This window comes from Aquarana catesbeiana, linkage group LG03 (genome assembly GCF_042186555.1).
Source record: "Aquarana catesbeiana isolate 2022-GZ linkage group LG03, ASM4218655v1, whole genome shotgun sequence".
Classification (NCBI taxonomy): domain Eukaryota; kingdom Metazoa; phylum Chordata; class Amphibia; order Anura; family Ranidae; genus Aquarana; species Aquarana catesbeiana.
The window spans coordinates 177,150,058-177,163,824 of record NC_133326.1 but is presented as its reverse complement, the minus strand read 5'-3'; positions in this window follow the sequence as shown (position 1 = coordinate 177,163,824).

The following is a 13,767-nucleotide window of genomic DNA, read 5'->3' as shown; positions in this document are numbered from 1 at the left end:
AGCTTCTTAAAGGCAGGTACAGGAATGTGACTGTACGATATGTAAAGTGATGTGTGAATTGTCAATGCTATATAAATACTTGTAATAAATACTATAGGTCTGCTTTAATAAAAAAATAGATGCTAGCAGGTATAAAGTGACTGCAAACACATATCTGCATGCTGAGCAGTTATGAATAGGCAAAGCTCTGTTAATTTTGGGGTTTTACTGATGTATCCCTGCACCACATATTTCTACTGGACCATCACTATGATATAAGGTCTGTTGGAATGTATGGGATGTGGAGGGGGATGAGCAAGCTTCATTACTACCAGGAAGTGTTGGAGCTTTGCCAGTTCAGTAAGGCATTCCGACTAACACAGACAAGTCAGATTGTTGCATATGTAGTCAGACACCTCTGGGCCAAGTTGTTGAGATTTGCTCCGTTAGACTGGTATGAAGTGAGTTATGCAAGGACTGTGCTGTTACTTCACGTTGTATACTGTTCTACAACCATTAGACATATGTTTTTTTAACCTGGAGTTTGCATGTTCTCCCTGTGTCTCCGTGGGTGTCCTCCAGGTACTCCGGTTTCCTCCCACACTCCAAAGACATGCTGGTAGGTTAATTGGCTCCTGGCTAAATTGGCCTTAGTATGTGTATCTTTGAATGTGAGTTAGGGACCTTAGATTGTAAGCTCCTTAAGGCGCTGCATAAATTGATGGCACTATATAAGTACCTGAAATAAAATAATTAAACAAAATATGCTAAATTGCCAAGCTTCAGAGGACACAAACCCCAATTCCTAATCAGGAAGACAGAGGGTACATGTCACAACGTTGCTCTGGCTGTAAAGGGCATGTGGACATTATTGTCAAGTAGCTCTAAAATAACTTTCTGGGCATTGTTTGCTATTTTTTTCCCAGCCTTAATTTTAAATAAATCATTGTACACCAAGAAGGTTGCCTCATATAACACATAAGCAAACTCTACAGTGAAGTAAATCTTCTGTTATGTCCACAAATGAGTATGCATTACCTTTTAGTCTTATTTAAGCCCAGTATTTAATTTCTAGATTTGAAATCTCTCACATGGTATTAGGGAGTCAGGACATATGGGTTTATCTCTTTCTAAATGATTTGTCAAGAAGAGGAGAGGCAATCTGTGCTTTATCTGAGAGTTGCTACTGGAACCTAGCTCACAGACCTGACATTCATAGGAAGTCTCCACTGCTGTTCATCATGAAATTTAAGTAAATTAAATATTCATTCATATTGCAAAAATATTTTTCATTTATTTTATCAACCCCTAAACTTGCAATTTACTTGATACTATAATCTGTTGGGAAGGACACTAATGGCAGGCATGTGCAAGTCGCTATACCTTCTATCAAAAAGTGAATCTTTAAGAACAGAAATATGAAAGTTGACATGGATTTTAAAGGTTAAGACTCCATTTTCTTTCTGTCCTCACATGATATTAAGTTATGCAGCAGTTATAGCTTTAGAGCTCATGCACATGGATGTAGAAAACACTCAATTCAGATGTGTACAGCTTATAGTTTTGTATACTTCTGAACACAGCACTAATTAAGCCTATGGGCTCATGCACATAGCTCCATCTTGCAGTGTAAATCTGGGCTGTTTGGCAACATAGAAAAAAGTCTAAGCCAATCAAAACCTCTACAGGCAGAAACGGCTCCTCTCATCAACCATCAGAGTGGACATGATGAGATACATTAAGGGTGGAACCAGAATAGTTTTACAGTATTGCAGTTCCCCATCAGGTCTGCTCTGGATGGCCAGTGGAAGGGGTAAGTTCTGCCTATGATTAATTTAATTAGGTGAGCCATTTAAATTACACACACTCATATTGGCCAAAAGAGCAGGTCTGAAGGGTAACTGGCTGCCCACTTGGTGGCAGGATTAATATTCTTCATTGCTAGGATGCAGGCTGCAAAAGCAACCTGTGTCCTAGCATCTAGCTAAGCAGCAGTGGTGGCCAATAGAAACTGTACACATGTACAGTAAATGTTGAACAAATATTATATGTGTACAAGATACAAAGTACTGTATTGCATGATCTTGCTGGCAGCTTCTGCCAGCAAAATCCAACATAGAAAGCTTCAGTGCCGTGTGAATGAGTCCTTATAGTTATAAAACACAATGATGTGGTTTACAAATGTATGTAACAGTATTAATACCAATAGAGTTTAAAAAAAAAAGTTGTCAGGAGGGCCTAGTCATGTGACTTGTCAAAGCCATGTGACTGACATCCTTTCAAATCACAGAGCTCATTTTGATGTGTAAAAAGAACTCTGTAACATACTGCAGGCAAATAATCACAGCCCGAATTTTATAAATGAGCCATAAAACCAGTGGCGGCCACTCCATAGGGGCGCCGCCCCCTCAATCCATGCGTCCAGCACCCTGCATGTAGATTAGGGGCTGGACGCATGGATTTCAATGGGGTTTTTTTTTTTTTTAAGCACATGATTAGAGCCTGAGGCTCTAATTGGCTTTAAAAAAGGGTGGGAACTGGGTGCAGAGCACTGCGACCTGAGCCCACCCAGTTGCGTGACAATAGCAAATTAATATGCTCTAATGTCTTCCTGTTTCTCCTTCTGGCCAATTGGCCAGGAGTCCTAAGACCCCATTGGCCGGGAGTCCGAAGACCCTATTGGCCGGAAGGAAAAGCAGCGACCGCCGGCACACGGAGGAGACGGAGGGGGGAAGCCTCAGCTGTGACATGGATGGGGTAAGTGCCGATCGATGGGCGGACGAGCTGGCGACTGGGGGGTTGGTGTGGGTGGGGGGCTGGAGCGACCAGGGGGGTAGATGTCTCAGGTTTGTTTGCCACCCCCCCGACTGTTGGAGCACCAGCTGCCACTGCATAAAACACAGGATGTGCTGTAGGTATATTTTCGAGAGTTGTAGCTGCAAAGAAGGTTACAAACCATGTTTCAGCATGTGGTGATACATTACTATTTAAGTCTTGGGGATGGTGAAGAATTGTATTATGTGTTATAGCTAGTTGATATCTATAATTTACAGGATTTTGTTGGAGTCAGTTTTCCAGATATTGGCTGCAAACTTAACAGGTTATAAAATATATAATATTTTGACAGATAACACATCTAAAAACAAACATTAAACGCAGTAGATTGAATTTTCTTTTTCTTAGATTAGTGATTTTCCATAGCGCAGATGCATTAAATATTAACACATTTTATTTTAAATGTTTTTATGAGTCTATTATTTATTTAGTGGGCTTACATAGTATGTGTTAAAAATGCTGCATGTCCTGTTTTGTTAAACACCCCGAGCTGCAGCCACACAGTAATGAATGGAACTTCAACTTGAAAGGTGCTGTGGAAAAACAAGTGTTAATGAGCAATTTAACTACTTGTTTTCCATCTCCTTAGTAGCTCTGATTTCAGTGCTGCAAATGAGAAAACTGCCAACAAACAAATCTTTCAGCAGCAGAGAGTTCATCACTCATGTACACCTATGTTAAGGCTGCAAGCAATCGAAGGGTCCTTTCACACTTGGCGGACTCCACTTTGTTCAGCGGGAGATCGCTTCGCTTATCCCCACTGAGCAGGCGAATGACAGAGCGGAGATGGACGGAGTCCTGCTCTCCCTTATGGGGAAATCAGGTGAAAACCGACTGCCTGTCTGTTTTCAATCTTATCCAATCCTCCAGATGGATGGAAGATAGGGTCATCATCCATCTGGATTGGATAGCAGAAGTGGATAGCGGTGGGTGTCAGCGGACATGTCACCGTTGACATCCGCCTCTCCATAGGGCTGAATGAAGCGTCCGATCAGGTCTGCCTGAAAAACTGACAGGCGGACCTGATCAGACCTCCCGTGTGAAAGGACCCTTAGGGATTGGGATACCTATTTCAGCAATCAGGCTGTGTAAAATTGCAATAATGTGCTTCCTATCATCAGAAATGATCATTACTAAATAAAGAGTTTTACAGCATTATGTATGTGTGGGCAGGTCGGGGGTAGTACGGCTGTTTGACACGTTCTCCATGTTTCCCTAATAACTCGTTGAGGGCCAAGTGCTGGGTCACATGGGAGGGCTGCCCAGCGTGGGATCTTCAGGGCTATATTGGGCACTTTATTACAGGGTCACTTTACACACACACTTGGGGTACCTTTGTTTGTTTTGTTCTCAACAATGCCTTGGGGCAAGGCTGAGGCTGCTGTGGCACACCATGTACACTGGCAATGTAACTGTTCTCCAGTCAACTCTTAGTTTCCCATTACAATACACACCTTCACAGTAATTTGCATTTTGGAGGGTCATGCTGAGCCAATGTCCACCTCAATCTGTGCAGTGCTTTCCACTACTACTCCCAATTAGCAGAGTGGACCCCACCGTGCACGTTGCACGGGCCTCACACATGCATTCAACTTGAGTCTTAAACCTCCATACATCTGTACAGAATGGGGAACCTCTGCAGTGTAATCTGCTTCTGTTGCTGTGGGAGACAGACCACTGGTGGAAGGAGTGCCGACAACATCTCTCTCATTGCTAGAAGCCATTCCACCTATAACAGGTACACACTATAGACAGGCACTATAGACAGGCTGCTTGTTACACTTAGTAAGTAGTTACTAGGTTACATCATTCTACTCAACACTGATGCCTTCATACCCATGCTAAGACCAACTTCTTAACTGAATGTGTGGTGGTTACTTGTGATAAACCTCTTTAACCACTTGCAGACCAGCCCCCCCAGATATACCGGTACAGCGATTTGTTTAATAGCTATAGCAGGCATCCGCGGCGCATGGCCGAAGCTGATGCGCATGGCTGGCAGCCGCGATGTCCTCCGGCCACCCACGATTATCCACACAGAACAAGAATGGGGATTTTCCAGTGTATACAAAGCAGATCTCCATTCTGACAGGGGAGTAGAGAGAGATTGTTTGTTCCTAGTGATCAGGAACAGTGATCTCTCTCTATTCCCTGTCAGTCCACTCCCCCCACAGTTAGAAACACCTTCCTGGGGAACACTTAACCCCTTGATCGCCCCTAGTGTTAACCCCTTCCCTGCCAGTGTAATTTATACAGTAATCAGTGCCTATTTTTAGCTCTGATCACTGTAATAATGTCACTGGTCCCAAAAAAGTGTCAAAAGTGTCTGATCTGTCTGCCGCAATGTCACAATCCTGAAAAAAATCGCTGATCACCGCCATTACTAGTAAAAAAATAATAAAAATAAAAATGCCATAAATCTATTCCCTATTTTGTAGATGCTAGAACTTTTGTGCAAATCAATCAATATACTCTTATTTCGATTTTTTTTAGCAAAAAATGTCTATTTGTAGAGGAATACATATTGGCTTAAACTGATGAAGACAATTTTTTTGGATATTTATTATAGCAAAAAGTAAAAAAAAAATATTTTTTCAAAATTGTTTATAGCACAAAAAATAAAAACCGCATAGGTGATCAAATACCACCAAAAGAAACCTCTATTTGTGGAAAAAAAGGACATCAATTTTGTTTGGGTACAATGTCCCACTACCGCGCAATTGTCAGTTAAAGCAGTACAGTGCCGTATCACAAAAAATGGCCTGGTCATTAAGGGGGTAAATCCGGGGATGAAGTGGTTAATAACAACAGACCAGGCAAAGAACAACGTTTCAAATGCTTTAAAAGTACAAAAATAGACATTCACAGTCTAACAGGAAAAACATGATACAAGCTCCCTATCTATGGCTACAGGCTTGTGTGCTGCCCAGGCATACCCGCGAAAGTGCATTCCAGTGTTCATAGTCCTTTACAGGCTTTCTCATGCAAGAGCAAGCTGGAGGCATACTCCAGCATTGTTACCTTCAGGGCGAACCCCAGCTAAAAGTTTCTGTTTCTCTATCCCCTGTGGGTCTCACACCAATGACGGCTCCCTGGACTCCTTCAGGGGAATGCTCATGAACCAGACCACTGTCCCAATTTTTATCATACAAGGCAAGTGGGCCAGACTCAGACAGAAACCTGCCAAAACAATCAGGAGAGAGAGCAAAACATTAACCCCAACCCTCCCAGCAGGGACAGCACCTTATGACCACTTAAACCTGCTTACATGTTTATGCCCTTTGTAAAAAAAGGGAAATATAGTATACTAGGAAAAATTATCAGCAGAAATGTTTAGAGACAGAAAATATAGGTTACATTCACACAGGCATATTAATGAAGCAATAACTGCAAACACACAAAAAATGAACATGTCACATGGGTGCTCCAACAAAGAACATGTTAAAGCAGCACTTGACTCCCAAACAACATTGACTACGTTTAATCCTTATCCTGCTAGCAATTGTAAGTAGATAGGAACGTATATCATATTTACTTGTTTTGACCTCTTTTTAAAATTTCTTCAGTTACTTCCTGGTTTAAGTTCCAGTAATCTTCGGGGGGGGGGTTCTCAGCTAAGCACATCCTCCTGCCTGCATGCCCGGGATAAGGGCAGATGGATTCCAGTAAGTAAATGCTACATGAATTATCTGCCTTTACTGAAGATAGCCAAAGCCAGACATGATGGGGGGGGGGGGGGGGGGGTTCAAATTGATTTCTTAGCAAAAAATAAAACATGGGGGAGTTGGCTTTAAATAATAAAAATGAATTAAATAGTGTTTTTGGTTTGTGGTGCTCAGATAAAGTGCAGTTCTGCTTTACTAGGAGGATAAGAGGAGGAGTAAGCAGAGTAAGTCCCCTTTACTGTGGACTTACAGGCTAGGAGAGAGATAGTACCTGTAACTATTACTTAACTGCAGCAGAAAAAAAAAAATGGGCCAATAGGGCTGGGCTGTGAGACAATAGGTGTCAAAAGGAGTAATTTGGCAGAAAATATATTAAGAAGCCCAGAGAATTCCTTCTTCCCTTTCCCTTCAGTGAAAATAAGCTACATCTGGTTTAGTCAGATTTAAATAGGACATATATAGGCCATGGTTAAAGTGAAAAACAATGTCCCTTTCTTTGAAAATATATTTTTTTTGTTTTAATTTCCATACAGCTTTCACAGGGAAATTCACTTGATTTAAAGGGGAAGTCCACCCTAACACTAAAATTGCTACAACTACAGGCATCCACGATCTAAGACTAACCTATCTAGCCCTGTAAAGAAAAAAAAATCTGATAAATGCTGACTGAGTCATTTGGCTCTTCTGTACAGATGCTTATTATGACATAAAGGTAGTAGTGTAGCATAGCTCTTGCTCTTATCTCCTGAGAATATTTTAGCTACCAGCAATGAGACACAAGTATGTCAAATACAATATAACCCACGTAAAGCAGAATGGATAATCCCCTGTGCATTGAGCCTAATTATACCCAGGGTTGTGGTACGTGCTTTAACTAGTTTTGGCAGTAAGATAAGCAGTTTTAATTGCTATAATCCACCTGTTTTCCTGACTGCTCTTATTTACACACCAGGCAAGACTCATAATTAGGCAGTTCTTAGTCTGAGTCATTTAGTTCTGCATTTTTCTTTAGTTTTCCTTTGTTTACCATTACTGTGAGTTGTCAATATGCAAATGAAACTTGTATAGGTGTAGCCTTGTTATAGGGTGGGTCATATGAAGTTGCCCTCTCCACTCAGGCTACGGCACTAACCTGTGGGTAACCAAATGAGCCAGAGCCTTCACTAAAGAAGAGTGGACTATGAATATATAATTAGCAATGCTTCCACCTAGAACAGGGCTCCAGCGTATCTAGGGATAATCCCTTTCTAGGACAAAAACTAGTAACTCATCCAAAATAACTGACAGCAGTAGTACTAAGACACCCAGAATAGATTCCTAAGAGTAAAGATATGCAGACATACCAGCAGGTGATTAGTGTAACTTTATATATGATAAAGTGATGGCATTACATACAACCAAAGCAATAACAGGAATAAAGTACACATGTCTAAGAAGAACAGTGTATATATGTATCTATATATCTGGATATATAACTAAAGGCCTTTACCACCAAAACCTCCAATTAGGCCCTGTGGCACAGTTCGGTTGCAGGGGCCCCTCATAAGTTGGCTTGCAAGGTGTAACACAATCCGTTTCAAGAGGACAAACACTGATGCATCTGTGGTGCGGTAACTTCCTGGGGACGCTTGTATAGGCGAACACACTGATGGTGAAGAAGTCTGGAATGCGCCACCTGCAAGGCAAATCAGGCCTATCTAGCCTATTCCTTGATCCCTAACCTGACTATAGGCTATCGATTCTACCGGGCCTCTACCTATCTATCTACCTATCTAAATGGCCATCGGAAGCCTATCCTGTCACTACCCTGAGCTGTTTACTGTTCCCTAGGCTAATACTAGCTAGGAACGCCCCAGACCAAAAAAGGATACTGTTGCTTTAAATAATGAAGTGGCAGATATACACTTCAACACAAACCAGACACATAATCAAATGAGCTTTGCTCTCATACACTTGAGAATAGCCTAAGTATATTGCAGTATGCAAATAGAAATTTTCAGTGAATCAGAGAAGTCTCTAACAGATATCTCTGATTCCCACACAGGAGTGCTTACACAGGAGTGACAGTAATATAACAAACAGTGAGCTACATAGTGCAGTAACACTTGCCTATTGTCCCTTTTCAGCCTGGATGGATACAACACAAAATCAGCCTCCAGCACCTCTGGTTTGCACAGCATGTGGCTGGCCACACTCTCCTTCACTTTCTGTTATGCCCCGTACACACGGTCGGACGTTGTTCGGACATTCCGACAACAAAATCCTAGGATTTTTTCCGACGGATGTTGGCTCAAACTTGTCTTGCATACACACGGTCACACAATGTTGTCGGAAAATCCGATTGTTTTAAACGCGGTGACGTAAAACATGTACGTCGGGACTATAAACGGGGCAGTGGCCAATAGCTTTCATCTCTTTATTTATTCTGAGCATGCGTGGCACTTTGTCCGTCGGATTTGTGTACACACGATCGGAATTTCCGACAACGGATTTTGTTGTCGGAAAATTTTATCTCCTGCTCTCCAACTTTGTGTGTCGGAAAATCCGATGGAAAATGTCCGATGGAGCCCACACACGATCGGAATTTCTGACACCACGCTCCGATCGGACATTTTCCATCGGAAAATCCGACCGTGTGTACGGGGCATAAGACACCCATATATATAGCCTTAAAGGGTTTCCTGACCCTTAGGCAGAGACAGGAAACAACCTCTTAACAGGAAGAATCTGTTTGTAACAAGAACTCTATGGTAGTTACCAGGCATTAATGTAAACAGCCTCACAGTGTAAAAAAGAACACTTACCTACACAGGTATAACTAAAAGAAATGGTGCCCTGTTGTAAAATTGAATAATCCCTTTTACATATCATACAGAAATCTCAACTTTCTTGTTCAGTGCAGAACTCCCTACCAAACAGGAGAACTAGGTCGATGACCTTACCTTTCTCTACTGTGGTTGAGTAATACAGATAGGGTACCTGCCTGACCTGTAACTGAATGAATGAATGAATAACTTGTATAGGCTTCATATGCAAACTAAATCGCCTCAGGGCGCTTCTGCCGCCAGTGTCCATCTGGGTCTTCAGAAGAGATGGGTCTTGAGCTTCTTCCTGAAGGCCAGATTGTTTTCTTCCGAGCGGATGTCTGCGGATAGAGCGTTCCATAGCCCTGGTCCTTGGACTGCGAACCTTCGTTCGCCTTTTAATTTATAACGGGTCTTGGGGATGTGGAGGAGATTCTGGTTAGTTGACGACCTGGGGTGTAGTGCTTTATTTTGTCGCAGAGGTATTGCAGGGATTTTCCTTGTGTACATTTGTGAGTGAGGCAGAGGGTCTTAAATGTAACTCGGTCCTTCACGGCTAGCCAATGGAGGGTCCTCAGGGACGGGGTGATTGATTACCAGGGTTTTTTTTCCAGTTACCAGTCTGGCTGCTGTGTACTGAATGATTTGTAGATGTGAAATTTGGTATTTTGGAAGTCCTAGGTAGAGGGAATTTGCGTAGTCGAGTGGGGAATTGATGATTGTTGAAACTACTGCTGCTGTATCTCCTTCCAGGAAGAAGAGGATGAGTCTATGCAATAGGCAAAGAAGGTAGTGGGATCCACTGATTGGAAAATAAAGGAGCAACACTGGCACTGTTATAACTCTGCTCACTCTGTTCTCTGCTCCTTTCAGCATTATCTTTGTTAGCAAAAATGCACTGAAATACACATGACTGTCTTCTGGTGCATTCCCCTATATGTCCTAGTTTAAGTACGGGGAATTACAGTCATTAGTCAAATTCAGATTAAATTGTAATATACCTCATAATGGACAGTGTGCTCTCGGGTTAGGTTTACACTGTTTCTCAGCGATAATGAATGTGCACCGATGTGAGCTCTTCCCCACGTTGATGCGCACTGTGTTAAGGCACCAAAAAACATGCATGTACTATGTTTTGTAACAGAATGAAAGGTCATAGCAATATGCTGGGCCCTCATGGGATAGCTCAAAGGGGTCTGCAGATCTCTTCTCCCTGTTCTTTATCTACAGGTTGCCATTGGTTTCAGCAGAGGTATCCCTGGGCAGCAACATCCATTAGATTGGTCGGCAGTAGCAAGCAGTGGATTGGACAGAATTGGTGGGTGTAAAGCCCGCGTGGAGGGAGCAGATAAAAGGGAGCTGAGGGCCGTTACTCACTGACCGTTTGGAGTAGACTGCGACTCCTACCCACCCTCCCTATTTCTAAGAAGTCATGGTGTTGTTCAGTGGGGAGTAGTCATCCAGCATTGGATGTACACCGTGTAAATTTGATTAATGTATTTTAGCCAGGATGGCTTCATATTTCATTTAAATTTGAGTTATTATCCGGTTACCCCTTGGATAACACCTTGGCCATTGTTTAAATTGCCAAAATAAATAATTATTTGTGAAAATTATCTGATGTTCTATGTCTCTTTATTACTAATATCCCTTTGTGCTAGCCCATGCACCACAATTCATAGAAGTGCATTACTGTGCAGTTAATGGGAAGTGGCCCATGTGCACCACTCTATGTGAAGCTGGCCTTGCGGCTGGCTTCTGTAAAGTTGGAAAACCAGGATCTAAACAACAGTGAATCCACACTGGCAGTCAGTGGCTGCCAGCACTGATCACCATGCTCTGCAGGGGAGCAGTCCCCCTGTCACAACACAATAGCACAGTGGGGGAGATTGCCGCACCAACATCATTTGTGTTAGTACAGCAATCTCTCAGTTTTTTTCCTTCAGCCCACTGGGTTGAATGAAAAAAACATATAGTTTTTACCCAGCCTAGGACAGCCATAGCACACCAAGTTTTTTACATTCTCTGGGCAAAATCTTCTTCAGTATGCAAAGAGTCCTTACATACCCTTAGGCTGGGTTCACATATGTGCGAATTGTGTCTAAATTGCATGACATGCAAGTGTGATGGCTTTCAATGGAACCAGTTCACACATGTCCGGGGTGGCCGCAGTGAAAATTCCAAAAGGGTCCTGTGTGTTTTTGGGTCTGGTTCAAGGGTGAATTCAGGTAAAAATTGGGACCAGAATTGCACCTGAACTGGTGAACAGAGACGCACTGGACCCCAGGCTGGAAACCGCAGCCGCACATATGTGAATCCAGCCTCTACAAGCTTCTTCCAAGTGTCTGTAGTATCAGGACAGCCCTAAATAAGTCTATGAGGGCTCACTGCACTGGTATGACAAGTTTCAGAAAGAGGAGGCTTTGCAGAGTAAAAAATGTGCACTTTTCTTTTAAATTATGTCTTTTATATCTGCTCATAGTGGAAAAGGGCCTGGTATGAATTTTGAGGGAAAACCCATGCCATTTTTGCAAACAGAACTAAGCTGGCCTGGAAATGTAATTTTTTTTTATAATTATCACTTTTTCAGAAGTTTATTGGACAGATGTCATATGCAGGATTAAGCATGTTATTTAAACAATTTGCATATATTTAATTTTGCCCTTGAAACTGCATTAAAAGATCCACTTACCACCATTGAACTGCATTTTTTTTTTTTGCATTGGCATATGTCTTTCAAAGTAGTGCCTAGCTTCTCATGCTCTTTTGAACAAAAGCTTACAAACTGACCTGAAAAAGGCCATAAAAAATAATATTTAGCTCCCACAGACTTCAATGGGGTTCGGACGCTGTATATAGAGTTTGCGGATTTCCTGATCTTAGTAAAGCTTATTGTACTTCATGTGATTTGCAATGACCTTTTTATTGAAACAAATACAGTGGAGTGCTTGAGCTGGATGAGCAAATCTGCTCAAGTTCAATTTGTGTAGCGTGTGGTAAATCTTGTCTGAAATTTGGCAAACCTGAACTTAGTGGCAAATCACATTAAAGTTTAAGGTGTGGGAGGGGGGTTCCTTTTGGTAAATTCTGTCCACTTTATGGCTAATAAACAAAGAAATGTATAATGTATTCATTGAAAGGTGGGTACTGCCGTGGAAGACATGTAAAATGCAAAAAAAAAATATATATATATCTATATATATATATCTATATATATATAGATATATATATATAGATATATATCTATATATATATTATTTGTTGATTTTTATCTTTTACAATTAGTTTGCCTTACATACACAAGCAGAAGAAAAGATTAATTTCAGTTTTAAACAAAATGGCCAGTGGTTTTCTGAGAAGGCCATTGTTCTTATTGATGTAAAACTGTCTTGCCACTGACTAAACTCTCATTATGAATTAGAAAACTGCAAAAGACGCATTAATCTAAACTTGCCTGGTGGTGGGATATTTTTAATGAGCAAGAAATTTACTAGAAACAAAGGGAAAAGACAGGTGTTTCACTAAGTAATTAGGAGACAGCATATAATGAGGTAGGGTAAATTGGCCAGCAGCAGGGTTGTTTTAAAAACCAAGACTAATGCTGGCCATACACTATACAGAAAATCGACCGAACCCATTTTCGAAAAACGAACGTTCGACCGTGACCGCAAACGATCGTGCCATCATATAATGACCGATAAATTGTTCAGTGGACATGAATAAATAATTTTTCGTTCATTTTTTTACATATACCTAGTGCAGACAGTTCGGACGGGAAACACATTAACCTTGCAATTTATCGTACGTTCGGCAGAAATTTTCCAAACTTCCCGTTCGTTTTTTTCCCACAAAAACGTCACAAACGATTATCGATTTGTGCCCATTAACTTGCCGAAAAACGAACGAAGTGTCTATACGAACGATTTTTCGGCCGATTTTTTGTATAGTGTATGCTGGCCATACACTATACGAAAAATCGGCCGAAAAATCGTTCGTATAGACACTTCGTTCGTTTTTCGCCAATTTAATGGGCACAAATCGATAATCGTTTGTGACGTTTTTGTGGGAAAAAAACGAACGGGAAGTTTGGAAAATTTCTGCCGAACGTATGATAAATTGCAAGGTTAATGTGTTTCCCGTCCGAACTGTCTGCACTAGGTATATGTAAAAAAACGAACAAAAAATTATTTATTTATGTCCACTGAACAATTTATCGGTCATTATATGATGGCACGATCGTTTGAGGTCACGGTCGAACGTTCGTTTTTCGAAAATGGGTTCGGCCGATTTTCTGTATAGTGTATGGCCAGCATAAGTTAAAATGTACTAGAGAAAAAAGGTAGATGTAGATGTTCTACTACAAGAATAAAGATACTGCAGATTATAAAGCAGTTGGCCAGTGGCAGACCAATTTAAATAGGAAAGACTATGTACACAGTTTTAATAATAGAAAAATATGCCTAAGTTTTATTTTTACTATAGTG